Raw genomic sequence first — 21,475 nt, 5'->3', positions numbered from 1 at the left:
TTGAAAATTTGTCAAACTTCGTCAAATTATTGCTAACAATATTTCAGGAAAACTCAATAAATTTGGTGGCTATAGCATAAGTCGTTCTGGCGTTATAGGACATGAAAGTTCGCGCAGGCCTCAACCCCCTATCCAGCCCCTCCCCCCCCCCCCCGTCTGAATAAGGTTAACAGTCTCTGGTTACAACTCAGGCCATTAACAGCGTCACTAACCCCTAATCATCATACTTACATCTGTGATGTCTGTACGTCCCACACTGTGATGTTGTCTATGAAGAGTGACTCCATGGCGCCCTTCCCGGAGCTGTCGTGCCAGACCTGTACAGACTGGAGCTCGCCGATAGAGGCTGGTGTCGTCATGATGTGGTACGTGTCACCTCCTCTGGCTAGGATCTAAAGACATTTAATCATGGACATGAACTTGTTTCATTATATAACATGTTTATCATTTCCTTATTTTGTTTTCCTTATACTTGTCTATGGATCAGTGTTCAAAAGTTACATAATGATACCATTCGTATATCGTTTTGGTTACAAATACAACCCCCTAAAAGTTGTAAACTTGTTTGTGGTCCATCAGATCTCTGTCATTCGTCTATATTGTATTGTATAGATGATGACGAAAGCGGTCCTCGTCGATTCGACGGACGAACAACAAAAAACAACAAAAATTGTATTATAGATAGTTGTAATCAAAGATTTTCAAGAACATCCTCTCTTTTAAGATTGGATAGTTAGACTCGTCTGACTGTATCATGCTGCTGTAAGGCTGACGTGAAATTTATAATGTAGTATATTCTAATGTATCATTAGAACGCCAGAACAACACTCCTAAAGCTTTGGTCAGATTTCCAAACCGGGGCCCGGCCGGGCAGCTTTCGGGAGCGAAAAGAATGATATAAAATGCAGCAAAATACAAAAATGTCAAAATAAGATTCATGGGCATGATTTGTGTATATTTCTAGGTATACATTGTAGTTTTTTGTTTCTTAAAACATCCCGGCCGGGCCCGGGTTTTGACATGTGACCTAAGCCTATGTGTGATCGTGTGGTATAATGTTGGGTCGCGTAGCGAAACTACAGGGCGTTTGGACAAGAAGACAGATGTCCTGGGTTCAAATTCTGTCATGCTATTATTGTGTACTCACCATTCAGGTGTAACAATGGGTGCCTAACTTCTGTTGGGTAGATGCAAATGTTAAATGCGGCGGTAGGGAAGGTAGGGCTCCGCTTTCCAATACCGTGCCATAGACACAGTGGATAACAACCGAATGCCCTTTAATACGGTCTCAAAAAGGCTATGGGAATCTACCTTACAACACTTACCAAGCCATCAGGGTTGAGTGTGACCATGGCTGTCCTGCCCTCTGACCCTGTGATCATCAGCCCGACCACAGACGCCGTGCCGGCATCAGGCTGGGTTCCCGTACGGACAGACACGACGTAGACGTAGTCCGCACCGGGAACGTCTGATGGGATTGTGGAGACTTTGGGAACAACCGCGTTGTGGACGTTTGACTTTGCAACTTGTCCAAGGACAGAGTTGTCAGCCACGGCGTTGCTTCTAGAAAGTTGACTCTGGTGAATAGAAATTGTTTTCATGTAGAGCCTTATCGAGAATTCATGGTTGATGAAGACGTTTACGACAAATAGAAATAATGACACAAAAAAGTGGAGGATAATATTATTTATTTTCTTATTGTTTACTTTTTTTCGTACGAAGCACATAATAATGATAATATAAATAAAGTGTAGCAGTGCAAGGGAGGCCCAAAGTATAGTTATGTACTTATATGATGACGACACCAAAGTTGTTGTGAGGATTTTGTTTTTTTATGTTTATTATCCTCTAAAAATCTGTTGGTCATAAATAGTTTATGACTGGGTCACAAAAGGTTGCTTTGAAAACTAAACATTTTGTTAGGGTCCATCTGGACCTCAGGCGGACTGAATACATAATTTCCTTTTTGATTTCCACATTATTGTACCAATCTCTGTAAAAACTTAGGAGAGAGTGTATAGCAGATATTGACTGACAACGTCACGGAAGAAATGTTTCTTTAGATCAAAATGTTCAAATGCCAGTTCAACATTTACGCCTGGGGTCTAAATGGACAATCAATCTAAATAGATCAAGTAAATAGATCAATTAAACAAGATATATTCATAAGGATGATAAAGGAAGCAAAGCAAAGTATCATAATCATTCTCATCACGGAATGCCTAAAATATAACAAAAAGTACTAAAATGTTTACATACCTTAATGTTAGAACGCAGTATCAATAGCTGGGCCACCAAAAACACCATCCATATCACTATGATGGTTCCAAACACAGTGGAATTTGAGGACAGCTTCTGAAAGTTGCTACCCAAGTTGGTGAAGTCCACGAAATTTGGAATTGGTAGAAAAGACGACCCAAGTATTACCCTGGAGCTTTTTCCATCACTGTTTAAGACCATGTCACATGTGCACCTTGTGGCCGTCTCGTCAGTTTCAGTCCCAACCTGCAGTACAGAGTGAAAGTTGCTATTCGTAAATTCCTAATAATCAACCGATAAATTAAGCATTATATCAATTTTTCGCGATGAGTATTAGAAAAGTTTGTGGATATTTTCATTGCGGCGCTGGCCTGTGACAAATTTCATATCAGGTGGGCTTGCTACACTGACGAGGACACATTCGAAAATAATAACGTGAAACAAACCATGAGTTTATTTATGTGTGCCAGTTAGATTCTGTTATATCCTGTTACATTCTGCAAGATCAGTCAGTTCCTGCTAGATCAGTAACATTGTGTTAGATTCTGCTTGATCAGTAAGATTCTGTTAGATTCTCCTAGATCAGTAAGTTCCTGCTAGATCATTAAAACTCTGTTAGATTCTGTTTGATCAGTAAGATTCTGTTAGATTCTGCTAGATCAGTAAGTTCCTGTTAGATCAGTAAAATTCTGTTAGATTCTGCGAGGTCAGTAAGGTCCTGCTAGATCAGTAAAATTCTGTTATATCCTGCTAGGTCAGTAAGGTCCTGCTAGATCAGTAAGATTCTGCTAGATTCTGTTAGATCAGTAAGTTCCTGCTAGATCAGTAAGATTCTGCTTGATTCTGCTAGATCAGTAGATTCTTGCTAGATCAGCAAGATTCTGCTAGATTCTGCTTGATCAGTAAGATTCTGTTAGATTCTGCTAGATCAGTAAGTCCCTGCTAGATCAGTAAGATTCTGTTAGATTCTGCTAGATCAGTAGGTTCCTGCTAGATCAGTAAGATTCTGTTAGATTCTACTTAATCAATAGATTCTGCTAGATCAGTACGTTCCTGTTAGATTAGTAAGATTCTGCTAGATTCTGTTAGATTCTGCTAGATCAGTAAGCCAGTCACACCTTGCAGCGGCGGTTGTTCCATGCCTGATTATCCATTTCCCACATCAGACAGGAGACTGCAGCAGTCTGCAGGGTGAATCCTGATTGGTTACCATGGCGACTTGCAGGGGGCGTGGTCTGAGAGCCTGACGTCAGTAGTCGTCTGGAACCGATTTCAGATACATCTCTACCTAATATATATAAATACAGATATTAATGTGTGATTTTTTAGATAAGTAATATTGATCATCTCCGATGAATGTATGATTCGTGACAGCTTGAACTAGATTCTAAATTTTAGAAGTTAAAGAGAAAAAACTTTTTTTAATGTATAATCGGGAATAACCATGTCTACCATACCAAGATTATGTTTACCTTTTTTCTTTACTCCAACTATGACCCAGCCGTATTCGTTTTGCAACTCCAGAGCAAATGAAAAGGTGTAGTTGGAGTAGACCAGGCCATACGGCATCTCGAAGCCGTCATAATCTGTGACGTCAGGAGGTTTGACGGTTGTCGCGTAGTCGTATTCCTCTTCAGTTGGGAAGTCGTGAAACCGGAAGTACACTTGCAGCTCCGTATCGACGTCATCAACTGACAATCTGAGCAGGGGCACCTGGCCTTCCTCTGCAATGTACATGGCGTGATACTTCATGTCGGTGTTATGGCTTGGAACCTTGGTCAGCGGGAACGAGCTACGAGCATCATTGACTTTCTTCCTGTAAGACGTTCTCGTCGCATCGTGGTCTTGTTGTTCAGTGTCATTCGTGGCTCCAAATACTGCACCAGACCGTAAGTTAACGGTGATGTTCGGTGTTGCAGTTGGGAGGGTCTGGCCTCCATCGTTCCATGCATCAATGGTGACTGCCAACATGACTACAGGTGAGGACACTTGGATTTTTTGTTCACTCCAAACGAAAGGGTCATTGTCAAAGGCCACAACCTGGGAGGAAACCACAAGATACATCTTTGGTAACTCTAGACAATCTGGACGCTTGATACTGAGGTAAAAAAAAACTTTTTTCCATCTCCGAAACTGTTATGTCAAGAAATCGCAGCTACAGCTATCATAGAAGAGTCTTGGAGCAATCTTGAAACGGGCAATATGGATGCTTGTGAATGGCAAGGGTGTATTTTTGGTCTCGTTCCTGTATTACTCCGAGTGGGCAATCACAAAGAACCCCTTCCAAAATATAAATCTGTGCTTATGTAGATGATAAATTGCCTTTTATGGCCCCCATGTCATAAAGAAAAGATTTGAGATGAAAGGTTGTGAATTTCTGACAGAATCGGGTAGGAAAGTTTCGGCATTCGCGCGAGTGTCGGACGTGTACGTTTGTTCGTCGGTCAGCGGTTCACTAGAGGAAAGCCCTTCTTTGTGGATAGTATTTGAGTGCAGTTATAGATGTTATAAAAATCGATTGACCGGACGGATTTCGGGGACATTTTCGTTTGATTACTTGATAAGTGCTCTTGCAATAGAAATTAAAACATCTCCAGCAGAACTGTTTTTATCGGATTTTCGCCCATTAAAGTTGCATATTTAAGCGTTATTTTAAGTGAGACAACAAAAGTCCGGTATGAGGTCTTATTAAGTACTTTACGCAGGTCAGTCTATGCTGTAGAAGGACTTATGAGAAATGCGTCGAGAAAAAATCCCAGAACAAGAACACTCTGGTGATCCCTGACTCTCACACTGTCAGACATATAGGAGAACTTTCCATCTAACAACACTAGGACTAGGAACAAACTTCCAGAGACAATAGTTACTAGAACATTGGAGACAGGAATAATTAGAAGTTCAAGTGTGAAGTCGATTCTTTCCTTAGCTCACATTGATAGCGTTCTGTCTACCATCGACAGTTCAGTTGCCCAAAAAATGAACAAAAGTTGACATAAGTAAGAAGAAATTACATGTGTTGTTTGTAGTTGCAATTAGCCCTCAGGTATGTATTTGAAATAAAATTTTCAGCATCAGACCTTGATACTGGCATTCTGAGGAAGGCTGTCGTCCTTTGTGAGCACGATAGAGCCGATATCCTGATCGATAGGAACGGTACCGACATCAGGGATGGCCTTCATCACAGCTGTGAGCACGCCGTCAGACCGGATGTGGGTAACATTTCCTTCCGGTGTCGTCTCTTCCAACAGCTTGTCTGCTGCAGCCTCCAGCAGGTCCAACAAACTCATTGTTTCCTCCTTCATCTGAATTAAATGATGATGATGATGAATAGCCTTTATTGTATATTCATGCCTTATCGGGCTAAGTACAGGTATATAGATACAAAAGGTAGTAATACAGTACACATGGCTTCTATCCATAAGACTAATCTAAAACATGGGTTCTAAAACTAGTCTAATACATTTGGTCGGCTTCTTCTCGTTTCTTAGTAATGTTAAAGAGTGGACCTATAGAAGTATTGTACTTTCACGTGACGGGCACAACCGTTACAGATTTCAATTCTTTGTGAGGTCATATTTATGCATTTATTATTCTAAAAAGAAACACCTATGTACTATAAAGAAACCGTTTATCATCATTTACAAACACCCGACATTAGGCCAAACATTCTTAGATTTAAAACAATGAGAAAGCCATACCTGGGACTTCAGACGTTCTTGTTCTTTTTTCTTTTGCTCCAACTGTTCTATTGGCGACATGTCAGGGGAATCAACGTCTATCAGGTCTTTGACCCCATCGGTGACGCCAAAAGAAAGGTCAATGGTCGTTTCCATAGCAACACTCTCCCTGCTACGGCTCTGAGCTTGTAGAATCGCCGACGTTCCGTCTGTGACTTCTTTTAGAAGCTCTTTGCGATCCTCCAGTGATCCGCTGAAGCTGTTGACCTTGTCACCAAGAGTTCCTATAAGAGCAGGAATCTCTTCCTGCGGTTTAGAAAATATTGACACCGATTGGAAAAATTATGCGATGAAAAAACAAACATTGCGAAAAATTCAAGTGATAGCGAATTCGGAAATATGTCTTCAATGTGTGTGGAATTTATTACCTCTTTTAAATACGACGTCTGTGTTGTAAATTCTTGGATGGTCATGATAACACGCGGCTGACGAGTTGACTGAGCTGTACTTGGTGTCAGAAGTGGGATTGTGGTCGTAGTCGACACTTGTTCGGTTGGAACTTTTTCAGTTGTTTCAATACCTGGGAAGGCAAATAATTACATGAAATGATGGGCTGATAAGTATTCCTAATCGCTCTATTCTTCTTTTAGATTACATTTTGAAATTTTATAAATCTTCGTGTAAGGATGCATACCGTAAATGATCTACAATGTACTTAGGGCCATGGCGGATCGAGAGGGAATAAAGAACATCCAAACAAGTAGCTCACCAACATAAAATAATGTTGATCTATTAAACGACTCATACAACACGGAAATTTCTTCAGCAGCAATTAGATTGCTCACACATTCAATCAAATGATTTTATTTTTTACCTCCCCAGGGGACAGGCAATGTCGTTTTTGTAGTTGTTGATCTTGTAGAAGCCAAAGTTGAAATGGATGTGTCCGTGTCTGTGAGGGGATACCAGGTGGTTGATGAAACAGTAGATGTAGTAGACGCTGTAGGCGCTGTAGTGAGTGATGTACTTTGACCTGTAGTGCGTGTTGTTGCTCCCATTGATGTTGTAAGTCCTTGGGATAAGCAAGAAATAAAATTAAATTGGTGATTTAAAAACAATGGTCTCGCCTGCCAACACATACCACTCTGTCAGACAATTACAGATTATCGATGGAAGTGTATTCGAAACCAGGTCGTCTGCTGTTTTATAAATGAACAAGGGGGGTATATTCGAAAGCAGGTCGTCTGCTAATGGGCAAGGGACGCGTATTCGAAAGCAGGTCATTTGCTGTTTTGTAAATGATTATCAATGGAAGCGTATTCGAAAGTAGGTCGTCTGCTGTTTTGCAAATGGTTATCAATGGATTTCATCGAAAGCAGGTCGTCTGTTGATTACCGGCTATCTATATTTGTAAGAAATTGGTCATAAAACGTACGTTGACAGTCGTTCCCGTCGCCCGTGAACCCGTCCAGACACACACAGTAGTAGGTCCCGACAGTGTTCACACAGAAGGCGTCCACGTCACATGTCGCATCCTCACTTCTACATTCATCAATATCTGCAAGTAATTCATTTATGATGTCATTTAATGTAGCGAAATGAATCTTTTTTTGATACTGCATTCAAATTAGTACCTTATTTTAATAGTGCCCCATACAAAGTTCAGACAGAAGGTAATGATCGAATTTTACCTCCCCGACCAAAGTCAGGTACCCATTTTACCCCTGGGTGAAGTGAGGAAGGTCGTGTAAAGTGACCTTCCCAAGGGCACAACGTCTTGGGCACGGCGAGTATCGAACTCGGGACCTCAAGGTTCCGAGCTTAACACTCCACTAGTAACGCCATACACGACGCCACAAAAATCAAATTCTTTCAGATTCTTAATTTTCATAACCCGTGATCTACATGTATATCTAGACTTGCTCCAAAATGAGCACAGACCTTTACAGCCACCCGAACCCATATAGAATCCAGTCGAACAGACACAGTCGAAGAAACCGTAGCCGTTGATGCAATCGGCGTTGATACCGCATAAGCCTGGATTCTCCAAACACTCGTCAATATCTGTGAAAAGCAAGATTATGTTTCCTAAAATCATGTTAAGAAAATATCGCATACTCATAAGCAGTCTAAGATATTGGTCAGAATAGCCATTCTAACAAAGACAGGATGTTCGTGCTAGTACAGTAGAAGCCGGTTAATTGCACAACGGATAACCACACTCTTCTGTTAATTGCACGGAATCCCCAAACCCCCAAACCGGTTCGATTCAGCTCAATAACTTTGCATCATTGCAAAACAACCGGATAACTGCAAGGAATGCGTTAGCAAATTGGGGTGTGCATTTAAACGAATTCTACTGTAGTAGGGTTTGTAACATGTACCACCACAGCTGTGGCCGTCAGCAGTCAAGCTGTACCCGTCCCTACACAGGCAGTGGTAGCTCGACCCATCGCTGATACAGGTCTCCTCACAGCCGCCATTTAATGACGCACATCTGTCCACAGCTATTCGAGAGACAAAATTGTTTTATAACGTTAGAGTTTGATTTTTAAAATATACTAAAACAACTTTCGATTCCTTTCAGGCAATACGATGCAATATAATCAGCATACAGCATCCCTCACAAAATCTGCACTCTACCACTTCCCAACCATGTTTGGTGGTAGGTTGGGAGCAGTCTGACCATTTCTAGCCACACCTATCTTTCGCTCCCGACCTAGCTAGTCAAGAATAATGCATTATAGCATGAAACTAGTATGATAATGTATCACAACAGGAAATTAAACTAGTAACAGCTTATATCCAACCTAAGGTCTGGTTGAAAATTAAAGAACCCGCCAGCAAAAGCAACAACAACATGCTAAGGGAAAAGTAAAAGCGTCGTTTCGGTAGAACGAAAGGGTCGTATTCTCTGTCTGTCTGTCTGTCTCCATCTCTCTCTCTCTCTCTCTCTGTCTCTCTGTCTCTCTCTCTCTGTCCCTCTGTCTCTCTGCCTCTCTGTCTCTCTCTCTCTCTCTCTCTCTCTTTTTCTCTTTCTGTAAAATATAATGCTAAAAGGTGTATGGAAAATGGAGGACCTATTGCATCATTTTTGTTTTCCTTTTTCTATGCATTCAACATAAACATGCCAACAATGCCACAGACATTGAACTCGCCTTTACACGCATCACGCACGTCCACAATCTGTTCTCTAGTCATGGTGTAGTCGTACAACTGCAGGCAGGCGATACGACCCGCGAAGTACCGACCATCTCCGTCCCTCACAGCCACCCTGACAGGGTACTGACTTGCAACTTCGGCAACTCCGATATGTGCTTCGTGGACCAGTTCGCCGTTGCTCCAGAGGGACACCATCCCTGTTGAACTGTCGTACGTTCCACCCACGTAGTTCCAAGCGTTCTGTTGCAGCACATCGACAATGATGTGAGGCCAATAATACCCATCTCTGCCTACCGTCCTACAACAGACATCAATTCAGACAACGACAATAAAATATAAGAAATCGACCTTATTTTTAAACAAATGTTCTTTGTTGCACAAATTTGCTTGGGGACTGACGTCGCTATTAAAAAGAGCTAGCGACGTATAAGTATGTTTAATGAAGATTATTATGAAGAAAAGTGGATAAAGTATGGGTAATTCTAAAGGTCCAATACTCTGTGTCAGGTAGGTAGACGTACCGTATGTACAGGCCTTGTGGAGATACCTGCCAAAAGTGCACTGCCCAGTTGTTGTTCCCGACGTAGTCGAATATTGGCCCATCATATCCAGTAGGATAGATGTGTGCCAGTATACTGAAGGAGTAACGCACATCCAACCTGCCATTGTTGGGAATATCGATGTAGGAATGTATATTTCCAGAAAACAGGAAAGCTCCGTTGGCGTCTCCATACGGACCTGGGGCTAACTGGGTTCCCGTGGCTGTACCGTCATTTCCGTTTCCTGTTATGTCTGATGCTCCGTACTGTGCGTTCAAGGGCCACAGACCAGCTGCTGTAGCCGCTGCTACAGAAAACATAATGTGAATTGAAATAAAGGTTAAGTACCACTAGATGCACTTTTGAAGACTACGTACATTATTATTCATATAATTCAATGATAATGACCAAGCTCAGGTTGAAAATGTAGGAGTGCTCACAGTCAATAAATCACTTTTCAAGGAACCTTCGTAATATGATCCCTCACCACCAAGTGTCCATGTTTATTCAATGTGCTATGGTATACGATAATTGAAGGAAATCGTAACACGCTATCGTTGTGATATCGTAATTCTGGCATGGAAATTGTGAAGTTGTAGCAAGAAGCTTGATGGAAGGGGTTAAGTAATCTCCAAGCAGAACCTACGGTACCATAAGATAGTATCAAAGCTGTCCAGGGAGTGTAGCCGGCTTAGGGAGTCAAACGGGTAAGTTTGATACTATACATTACACACCGTGGATCTGATTGGAGATTAGAGGTTAAGGGACGTTTGGTTATCGTTCATAAAGATCTCTTTCCTCCTACCGAAACGATCCATACGGCTATATAGCATCCCTTCTATCCAAAAGAAGCACTACAACGGCAGAGGAACAGTGTAAAAAGTCGATGATTCATGCTTTCAACAGAAACTTACTGTTCATTGTACAGCCTAAGATCTCCACTCTCATACTCATCCAGTTGTGCCAAGACTGTGGCAGGAAACGCACATAACGAGCATCAATGTGATTTACCAGAAGATTTGTTACAGGGGTGCTCCTGTCATTGTTGCCTGGGAACACCTAGATGGTATAAAAGAATGAGTAAGATCAATCTGAGTTTTACTTTTTCTTTCGCATTATTTTTTATGTATTTTTATATACTTTAAGTAGCCAGTATAAATGAGTGCTAAGTTAAGCATAAACCCTAACAGCAGGTAACTGTACTTCCTTGTAAAGTTTGCAGAACACATTCATGATCTTATTCATTATCTAATTGATTTTGATTTATTGAGATTGCAGACAATGCAATGCATTGTCTGCATTGACAGCTTATCTCATATTGGTTGCCAAAACATACATACAATTACACTTCTCATGGAATACACATAACTAACTCGAATGGTTAACATTGTATACTTCAAACCTTCTTGAGTAGAGCATCAGCTAAACTTGATAATAATTATATAGGCTTGACTTAACCCTATTTTGACGAGGGGGGGGGGCTTTTGAGGACCGCGCTAACTTTCATGTCGTTTAACGGCAGAACGGCTTTCGCTAGAGCTACCAAAATTCGTGACTTTCCTAAAATGTGTTCCATTTTTTCGGGTTGCCATGGTAACCCTTTGTTGACAGGTACTTTTGACGAAAATCGCTAATTTCCGTTCTAACGATGTATTTTTTCATGTTTATTTGCCATATTACTGCTGTATTCTTACATAAAAGAACTTATGTTATCTGGAATGAATAAATTATGCTAATTTGATGACGTAATCGGCCAAAATTGAAGATGACATAACCTATGACCAGATCAAGAATAACTAGCTTATTATCCTTTAAAATTCGTTACTACCTGTTCTTTTTTTATTAAAAAAAACGTTTATATGAACGTTTGTAGTCTATTTTGTTTGTCTTTTGCGATTGATTTTTTGCTGAAAAATGTATCTTTGAAAATTATATTTGGTGGATATATAATGACTTAGCCCAACCGATATCTTAGATATGCATGACGTCATATTACCCCATAATATCATCTGATTTCTTAAAATCTTTAGATATTTTGTCTACATCATTCTCTACAAATTTGGGGCCATATGATCAGTCGTTTAAGAGTTACAGGAGTTAGAAACGGCCTCAAACCACCCCCACCCCGTCCAGAAATGACCACAAAAGCCGGTTTGTATCGGGTTACAAATAGAATACTATTTTATGTTACCTTTTCGGAGCCGTTGTTGCCTGTATATGTCTTCCAACTGATGCCATCTATACTGTACTGTAATTTGTAGGACGTCACCCATTGGTCGTTATGATGGTGGCGGCCCTGAATGATAGTGCCTGTGACGTGATTTACCATTCCTAAAAACACCTGAATGCAAAAATGGTTTTCGTTATGGAAAAACATGAAATTTGAGAAGGGCAGACCATCTCTTGATGACATGTACTATTCGCTGAAACGAGGTCACATTGTTCAGGGTGGAGTATTCTCATTGTAGGAAATCTATTAAATTGCATACCAAGCACACAAAATGGTCACCAACGTAAATCATCTTACAGCAACATGGACGATGGTATAATTTTTTTTTCTTAATCAAACGAAAACAATGAAGTTTCTAATTACTACAGATCATTAGAAGATATCAATTTGCGCAACCGTGAGTTTCCACATGAAAACATGGTTTCATTGCAGTGGTATGTACCAAAGTGCTGTATTATCTCATAAAATAATATTGTGGGCAATAAAACTGGATGACGTCATCCATATGGCCCAAAAATCAGATTTACAATTTTTCATGACCATATTCGTTACAGCTCAATTTTTTCTTAATTCAATAATGAGAAAATAATGGAAGGTCAAAATTCTGATTTAGCCATGTGAAATTCCTTATCTTGTCTGTATTGCATCCCGGTAAACCGTATAAGACACCAGGTTTATACTAAAGAATACAAGCTGAATATTTCAGTATATTCTAATAGATCCACTCACAACGGGAAGGATCCCTACTATTCTCGAGTGTGACTGGTTCTTTTATATGCGAAACATATATTTAACGTCCTTTCTGCGGGATGGTCACAGGACCACAGGAAGAGTATCTACATATACAATGTATTTGTATCTTGTTTAACAAGACAAGTCAAGTCCGAAACTAGATACTTGAGTGCCATTCCCGCAGTCACATGGTCGATGGTACATCAACGGATTTGAACCCAGAACCTCTGTGTTGTGGGTCAAATGGCCTTCTGTTATACTCCCCAAGCAAAGGTTAGGCTCCGGCTGTTTTTTTAGCGTATTTTTAGTCGTTTTTATCGGGCTTTTTTTTAAATATATATTGCTGTGTCAAAATCTTTGGCTCGCGTACTTCAAGAAAAATGAAAAAATAGAAAGCCCGATAAAACGACCAAAAAAAGTTGAAAAAACAGCCAGAGCCTAACCTCTGCTTGGAGAGTACTTCTGTTACGCTACGCGTTCCCGCAATAGCGATTGTTCAATGTACCGAAATATGTGTCTACCTGCAACCATTGATCGAAGTTGTTGGTTCTGGCTGCCCAAGCGCCTACACCACCGACTCCGTTTAGCCGTCCGCGGTAGGACTCGTGATCAATGGCCCAGTAGGAAGATGCAGTGATGCTGTCATCAGGTATGGCACCGGATTCCATTCCAAGTGGATCAGTGCAGACTGGAAGGGAGAGAAAAATTGAAGTTAGGTTGAAAAAAAGTCGGCAATACAATACGTTATTATTCCCTGTGATTATGGACAGTTTTCAACGTCTAGGTTTGAGGATATCGATGCACACCAATGGTTCATTCACTACGAGCAGATTTATCATTAACATGTCGAAAGATGGCCTACCTATACAGGTATGTCCGTCTCTGTCCAGCACGAACCCTTCACGGCAGGAACAATTGTAACTGCCAACAGTGTTGGTGCAGGTCTGGCTACAGCCTCCGTTCTGATGTATGCACTCGTCAATGTCTGCAGACAGAAACAAAACAAAACAAATGTCGTAGGGGTCAGGCAATGTTGTGTTGTCTCTTTCATTTTTCTCATACGTCTATTGGAAAAATGAAAGAGACCACACAGCTCTTTGTACACCACTTGCAAGCATTGTGCGTTTGCCGAAATTACATCAAGTAATTTTCCTTTTTGTTTTTACAGAAGATTGATTCATATCCTACTGCTTCACAAGTCATTAACCACTAGCAAAAATGGTGAAAAATCCTAACAGGTGACCGTAGGTAACATACTCTGTGACGTCATTATGGTTTCTATGTCGGTTGTGTTGTCAGCGTATACAGAACACATCACATCGAAGTATACCAAAAAAGGTTACTGTACATGTTACTGTAAAATGTAAGACACAGTCCTGTAAGCATCAACAGCAAAATCAGCGTCTCAAAAGAACGACATCAATGAAAAATATTCAAAATTGTCAGGGATAGCCCAAACACTTGGTCCACGACGTCAGCTGTTGTCGTTACTTAACACAAAGACATCTGTTCAATTAAGCCAGAGTCGAACATCTGATTATGGATTCCTCTACCGTGACAGCTGTTATTGCATTAGACATTCATATAACCCACCCTATCTGCTTGGAGATAAGCTGATTACCAAACGACGAAACTGCGTTGCCTGTTTCACAATTCCGAAAATATAGGGGTAATTTCTGAAATTATAACAACGCTTATAGCAACAGCTACCGCGAAAAAAACAACGTGCATTATTGCGCAAATGATCAGTACAGACGACATGCCAAGCCACACACGAATGCAGCAAACGAAACAAAGAGATATAGGTGCGAATACTCAAGACATGACTGATCACAATACTCTGTCGACGGAGGTTACCCTCCAGTCACAGAGTGACAATGATGGCCATAGCGATGAAGTAAAATCAAGCTTCACCCTGTGTACAATTGAACAGAAGGTCTCCGGGAGTGTTCCCGATCCTGTAGCCGACTAGACTGATGCCAGTGACAGGCTGAGGGTCTGTCCAGCTCATAAAAGGTTCCACCTCTCCACCCCTGCCCACACCAACACTCCCTCCTCTTGACCAGGAAATCCAGAACCTCCGAAACTCTGAAGCTGACGTGATGGCTGCGCATAACAAAACTAGAGTTATTATCATACCTGACACACAAAATTACCCCCCAAAATACATAATGTTTGGATAATACAATCTACTCTTTTCGTGAACCGTGACGAGAAGGGGGGTACTAGTCAAATTTGGAATAACATTTGTCTTGCTGAAGCGACACCTAGCTGCTTTCGCTTCTGCGCCACCTAGCAGCGGGAAGCAGAACCACTTCGTTTCTTGAATTCTCTTATATTGATAAGAAGTGATATTTTAAACCAAATCATTCCAAACGGTACATCAAACAAAAAAGTGGATAGTTATATCACCTGGTGTCGAACTGGTTGCTTTGGTGATGAGACCAGGTCTAATTCTTGAAATACTGGACTGGCCAGACTGGATCATAATACGATATCCATCACCTTCCGGCGTGTGGAGGCGAATCGCGCAGAGCCCGCTGGTGTTGACCTTGACCTCAAAGATGAACGGTGATGAGGTGACCTCAGGGAGGTCATAGGTCAACTGACCAGAAGGTTCAACATGCCTTGAAGTCGAACAGGATGCTAGGTAGAGATAACAAGTCCAGGAAGACGTTATTTTCTCAAGCTTAATTTTTCGAACTAAATCTAATACCTTCATGCGATCTGTAACCTTGATAGATATGTACAACCAGCCGTATTAAACTGAGTATGAGTTAGATGAAGGACACACCGAGAAATGGAATGCTTTGTTGTAAAGCATGATTTCCAGGGGTGTCTAAGCATTTGCACGAACCCTATGAAATTCGTACGAATATAATGTGATACACACGAATCAATATGCGAAAACGCACGAATATTATGAAATTCGCACGAATCACTATGTGATTCACACGAACCTTATGAGATTTGCACGATCCTTATGCAAAAACGGCGGCCGGGAGGAGGCATGAATTTGAGCGTTTCTACCCGTGATATTTATATTTCAAGGTATGGAATGGACATTTACCGTCGCAAAGATGTATTTGATAGCCTGTGAGCTACTGTTTTGCTTCATTTCGGCGTGTTACATCGTATATTTTTCCGTCGACGCCGATCGAAGCCGCCATCTTGAAAATCCCGCTCCGTCTGTCACGTGACCCCGGCAGTGGTTGCGCAATTTCGCATAAGGATCGTGCAAATCTCATAAGGTTCGTGTGAATCACATAGTGATTCGTGCGAATTTCATAATATTCGTCCGTTTTTGCAGTGATTCGTGCGAATTTCATAATATTCGTGCGTTTTCGCATATTGATTCGTGTGTATCACATAATATTCGTACGAATTTCATAGGGTTCGTGCAAATGCTTAGGCACCCCTGATTTCAAGCATCTCTTGTAGACCTATTAATAGTGGTCTGTGCATAGTATCAATCAGTCTACTATACAATAGGACTAGCTGTTGCTGGCCTTCAGGAGCCTCCATTTGTCGTTACGTGCTTTCGTACTTTTAAGTGCCGGCGGTTAATAATTGAAGCATAGTCAAATAATGCGCTATATATATACTGCATAGTGAATTGAAGAGCTATATAAATGAGATATAAAAATACATATATGTATAAGTTGTGACAGTTCTTGTTTTCTGTTTCTATGTCCTGTGAATAAAGAGTATGTGATGTCTATTGTGGTTAGACCTCACCCTAACCACACCCTAACAACCCTAGATACTTCCTTTCAGCCATAAAAAAACATAATGCTTCAGCCTGACCTTCAGTTTTTGATAGGGCACCAATTATAAAAAACAGAAGGCCACTCCAAGGTTACGCATGGCTGTAGCTTTCAAGGTTCAGATGCCATTGCCCTCTGTGGAGATTATGACACTCCTATTATGACATACCTATTGGATCATGGCATAATGGCACATAATGACAAAATGGTATGACAAAATGTTACACAATGGGAGTGTATGGCGTTTCTATTATATATATAGCTGTTTTGAACACATAAATTATCTGCACGTTGGACTGTATATGACGCGACATGGCTATCAGCAATGGATTACTGTGAAAGTCTTGGTTGGTGCATTCTACATGGCTGGTAAAATATTTCACTTGAATCTTTACAAGATAGAATCAGTCTACAGTAAACAAGACCTGAGGTTCTTTTTTCCTCCTTCTCTTTGTTTTAGATTTCGACCGATCCAACAGGTACAATTCAACAAGCATGTAAAAATGATATGAATCATGGCATTGGTATTGTCAACATCACGTTGCAGTTATCATACAGGTATACATTGAAAAAGCACAAATGTATTTACAAACAATGAATACAGATCGATGTTACTACATATTTTACTTCAACTGTTTTAAGTAGGGTTGGGTACCGGTACAGAAAATTCAGGTACAGGCACGGTTCAAGTCTAGAGAATCAGGTCCAGGTCCGAACCTCAACTCATTGTTTAAAACAAATAGATGATAGTCATAGCAATGGTCCAATTTGCTACAAGAAAATCTATTTGGTGGGTTATCCTACTCCCACTGGCGTTATAACATCCGGTAGAAATGACTATAAACTATCATCGATGTCGGTCTTGTTATTTTCTTGAACCGGTAAGCGCCAAAACGCGTAAACCACTGCCGACATAATCTGGTCATTTTCTTCTCGGTCCAACATCCGGTGTGCTGATTCTTTTTAGGTCGGTTTGTCTTCGGAACGGTCCAACAAGAAAGAAAACGGTTTTGTACCGTTAGCCCATGTTTGGAGACTGAGTGCGAAGTACAGAATTCTGACAGATTGAAAATTTTATGTCTTGTCAGCGGTCGACGAAGGACAAGGGCTTGGGGCGGCAGGTTTTTGCAAAGACGGTCTGGTAGCAAGAAATGCAACATTTTTGTATGAGCCTAATAGGGCCCTCACACTGAAACCGAATTAGCAGGAATCAAGCAAAACCAATTAAGTGTTTGCAAAATTCGTGCCACATTCGGGGCCATTAGCGTGGGAATTCCAAGTGGACCTTATATCCCCTTCACACGAGAATAAATGCCAAAATACCGTCATATTCCTGGAAATTCATAGTGTGTTCTAGAAATTCTCACAGCATTCCAGATATTCTTTTGGCCACATTCTGGCAGGATTCTAAGTGGCTCGCCGTTTCGGTTCTCCATCGAGTAATGTTGGAATGCCGTAGGATGCGGTCATACTGCAGTTAGAATAGTTAAAACACACTTAATGCCGTTCGATATTTCTCCACTTCAAAACTTTCGGGCCAGCCAAAAGAACGGGCATAAATATCTGGAATGCAGTGAGAATTTCTAGAATACATTACGAGTTCCCAGGAATATGGAAAAGAATTTTCATTCTGACGGCATTCCAGCTCATTCTTGCTCTCTTGTGAAGGGGCCTTAACCAGGATACCAGCTTGTTCCCGCGCGTGAAATGATTAGAATGAATTTCCATAAGGATTATTCTTAGAGCGAGCCTACCTTTCACGTGTAGTGCATAGGCGAGAATAATACAACAGGTGATCCCGAAGACAGGACCTTGCCGTAAAGCCATCCTTCTGACGGGCTTGTCCTTTGACAGTCGGCGGAAACAAACGCGAGGGGTACCTTAAGAAATATTCCTCCGTTCCGGTAGATCTACGTCCTGCTGAGTATTTACCTTTTCAGTTGCGAATGAATGAAGTCTTGAATTGAATCAAAAATAATTTCCCTCCGATGTTTATATCTTAGGATCAGAAAATCAGCCAAGAAAACGATCCCCCTGTATCTTTCACGCAATCGAAAATCATAATCTGAACAAATTTGGTGTTGTTATTATATGAAAGGGTAGGGCGTAACCAAATGAAACTGAAGGCCGTGAATACAATTATGCCAATCTAATAAATGAAATTCATTCCCGCAAATACATTAACCATCATCCATCAAAATGTGAAGTTTCTGTATCTTGAAATCGAGTTCTTATTAACTTTTGTTCTTAACGTGATAACTATTTGTAAACTTTAGTGGATGATCATCAAGCATGTTTTTGTTAGTAGTAAAGTGTTCACAACTTTATGGGATAGATAGAAAGCAAAGCGTGATGTTATTCGATGTCCTTGGTAAGATAATGATGTGTATAATGGTCCTTCATAATTGATGCCTTCATTAGAAATGGAAGGACATCTCAGCACATAAATCTCTCATAATAGATGTTTTCATTGGAAGGACATTTGGCACATTAAAAAATATTGAAAATAGAGTAGAAGTGTACATTGTTGAAAAAAGGACACGTTTTGAACTCTCAGTGTCTTGAAACCGAGTTCTTAATTTTTCTTTCTTAACGCGATATACTTTAGTCGATTATCAGCAAGCAAGTTTTTTATCATTCTGACAGTTTTACAATATGTTATTGCATAGATTGAAAACAGAACGTCATGTTACTCAATGTCCTTGGTAAGATAATGATGTGCATAATGGTCCTTCAATAGATGTTTTCATTATAAATGGAAGGACATCTCGGCACATTAGAAAATATTGAAAAAAGAGTAGAAATCTACATTGTTGACAAAAGGACAAGTTTTGAACTTTCAGTGTCTTGAAATCGAGTTCTTATTTTTTCCTGAACGTGATATACTTTGGTCGGTTATCAGCAAGCAAGTTTTTTTATCATTCTGACAGTTTTACAATATGTTATTTCATAGATTGAAAACAGACCGTCATCTTACTCAATGTCCTTGGTATGATAATGAATGATGTGCATAATGGTCCTTCATGATAGATTTTCCTTCGTGATAAATGTCTTCACTAGAAATGGAAGGACAATTCGCCACATAAAAAAATATAAAATCAAATTGAAAAAGGGTAAAAGTCTACTTTGTTGAAAAAAAAACGTTTTGTTGAAAAAAGAGAAGAAGACAAACCATATCAGACTGCTCCTAACTATAAGAGTAAAAAAATGAGCAAGTTTCAGATCTCCTCCTGAAGTTGGCCTATAACATATTTCCCTCATTTATATCAGATATAAAGCCTTTTGTACTGTATCTATAGGCATCAAAATTGATTGATCATTAAATGTTCATACAGACTGCTGTGATAAGCTTTAGATAATGATCCCATCGCTGGATAAACAAAAGTAGTAAACATCCGTAAATATTTTCATCAGGTCCGTAGGCCAGTTGTTTACATTTATCTTCTTCTACTTTAAAAATGCACAACCCTCCTGCAACCTTTCAAGTCTTATATAAGTGACACATATCAAAAGTATGAAAGAATGCGTGGTTTCACATAAAAATGACATGCAATATGCTTTAATATAGAATTTCGCATCACCATCAAGTTCATCCCACAAATCCTCATTTCTATATGAAAGCGCGATTCTATGATTGGCTGTCATCTTAGGCCTACGTCACATTTCCTACGTTTACCCGGGGTCCGGCCGGGTTGTTTGCGGAAACGAAAAAATCAAAGTTTATGCCAATACGTAGGCACAAGAAATGCTGTTGAATTGTTTTTAGCACGTTTTGTGTTCTTGCTGTCTTTTCTATCGTACTTTTCTTTCTCCATAACTGTCCGGTCGGGCCCCTTTGTGGAAATGTGACATTAGCCTTATAGGGCCTTCACACTGAAACCGAATCAGCAGGAATCATACAGAACCAGCCGGAATGAAGTATTTGCAAAATTTGTGCCACATTCAGGGCCATTCGGGTAGGAATTCCAAATAGGCCTTAAATCCCCTTCACACGAGAAGGAATGAGCCAGAATGCCGTCAGAATGAAAATTCCGACTACATTCCAGATATTGTTTCGGCCACATTCGGGCAGGATTCGAGATGGCTTGCCGTTTCAATTCTCGATCGAATGAGATAAGAATGTTTCGAAGAATGTTGGAATGCCGCAGAATGCGGTCAGGCTGCAGTAGGAATAGTTAAAATACATTCAGAATCCACTTTGAATGTCTTTCGATATTTCTCCACTTCGAATGCACCTCGACAGTGTTTAACTTGTCAAAAACTTTCAGGCTAGCCAAAAGAACGGCCAGGAATAGCTGGAATGCAGTTAGAACACACTACGAATTGCCAGGAATAGAAAAGAATTTTCATTCTGACGGCATTCCGGCTCATTCGTGCTCTCGTGTGAAGGGGGCTTTACTAGTGATACTGTAATACAACTGCTACAGTTCCTCATTACAATCACCCCTCGAGCATAAGTGCTATCCAATGAACGCATTCGACACGTTTGTACAAAATATACACCCTTCTGGTGTTATTCAAGATCGAATCTTGTAATTACAAATCATACGTTTCAGCTCTTAAATTCCTGCCACCAAACAACCTAGGTATAATGATCGCTCATGGCATCGTGGTAACAACGGGATTTGGTTCGGAACCTGGTTCCTTGACATCAATTCGGCCAAACGTTACTTTAAGGAATAAAGAGTACATGCTAATCGTAAACTATTTTCAAATGCATATCTGCATAATGTTTGTTTTTTCCGCTTCCCAGAATAAGTTTGTTCGAATCCCGAATGTCAAGTGCCGAATCGGCTGCCGTTCTTACTATGACGTAAAGAACGGGACGTCAAGGGCGTTATTATCAACTTAGTTACCTAGCGACAGGAGTCAATAACTAAAAGTTTGATCTCCATTTCTGTCACCCTTGGGCCACACATTTGTGCAAGCCACTACAGCAGTGGGCGAGTCCGTCAGTGTTAGTGATGTGTGTTTAAGTTTAACATTTTAAAGTCTTTGGTATGACACGGCCGGGGATCGAACTCACGACCTACCGAATTTAAGGCAAGCACTGTACCCACTCGGTCATCGCACGAGTCAACAATATCAGGTGGGTGTACATTTTGTAGA

Source organism: Branchiostoma floridae, unplaced genomic scaffold, assembly GCF_000003815.2.
Source record: "Branchiostoma floridae strain S238N-H82 unplaced genomic scaffold, Bfl_VNyyK Sc7u5tJ_1456, whole genome shotgun sequence".
In the NCBI taxonomy this organism is placed as follows: Eukaryota; Metazoa; Chordata; class Leptocardii; order Amphioxiformes; family Branchiostomatidae; genus Branchiostoma; species Branchiostoma floridae.
The sequence above is the reverse complement of the archived record's forward strand: the minus strand, read 5'-3'. Positions refer to the sequence as shown.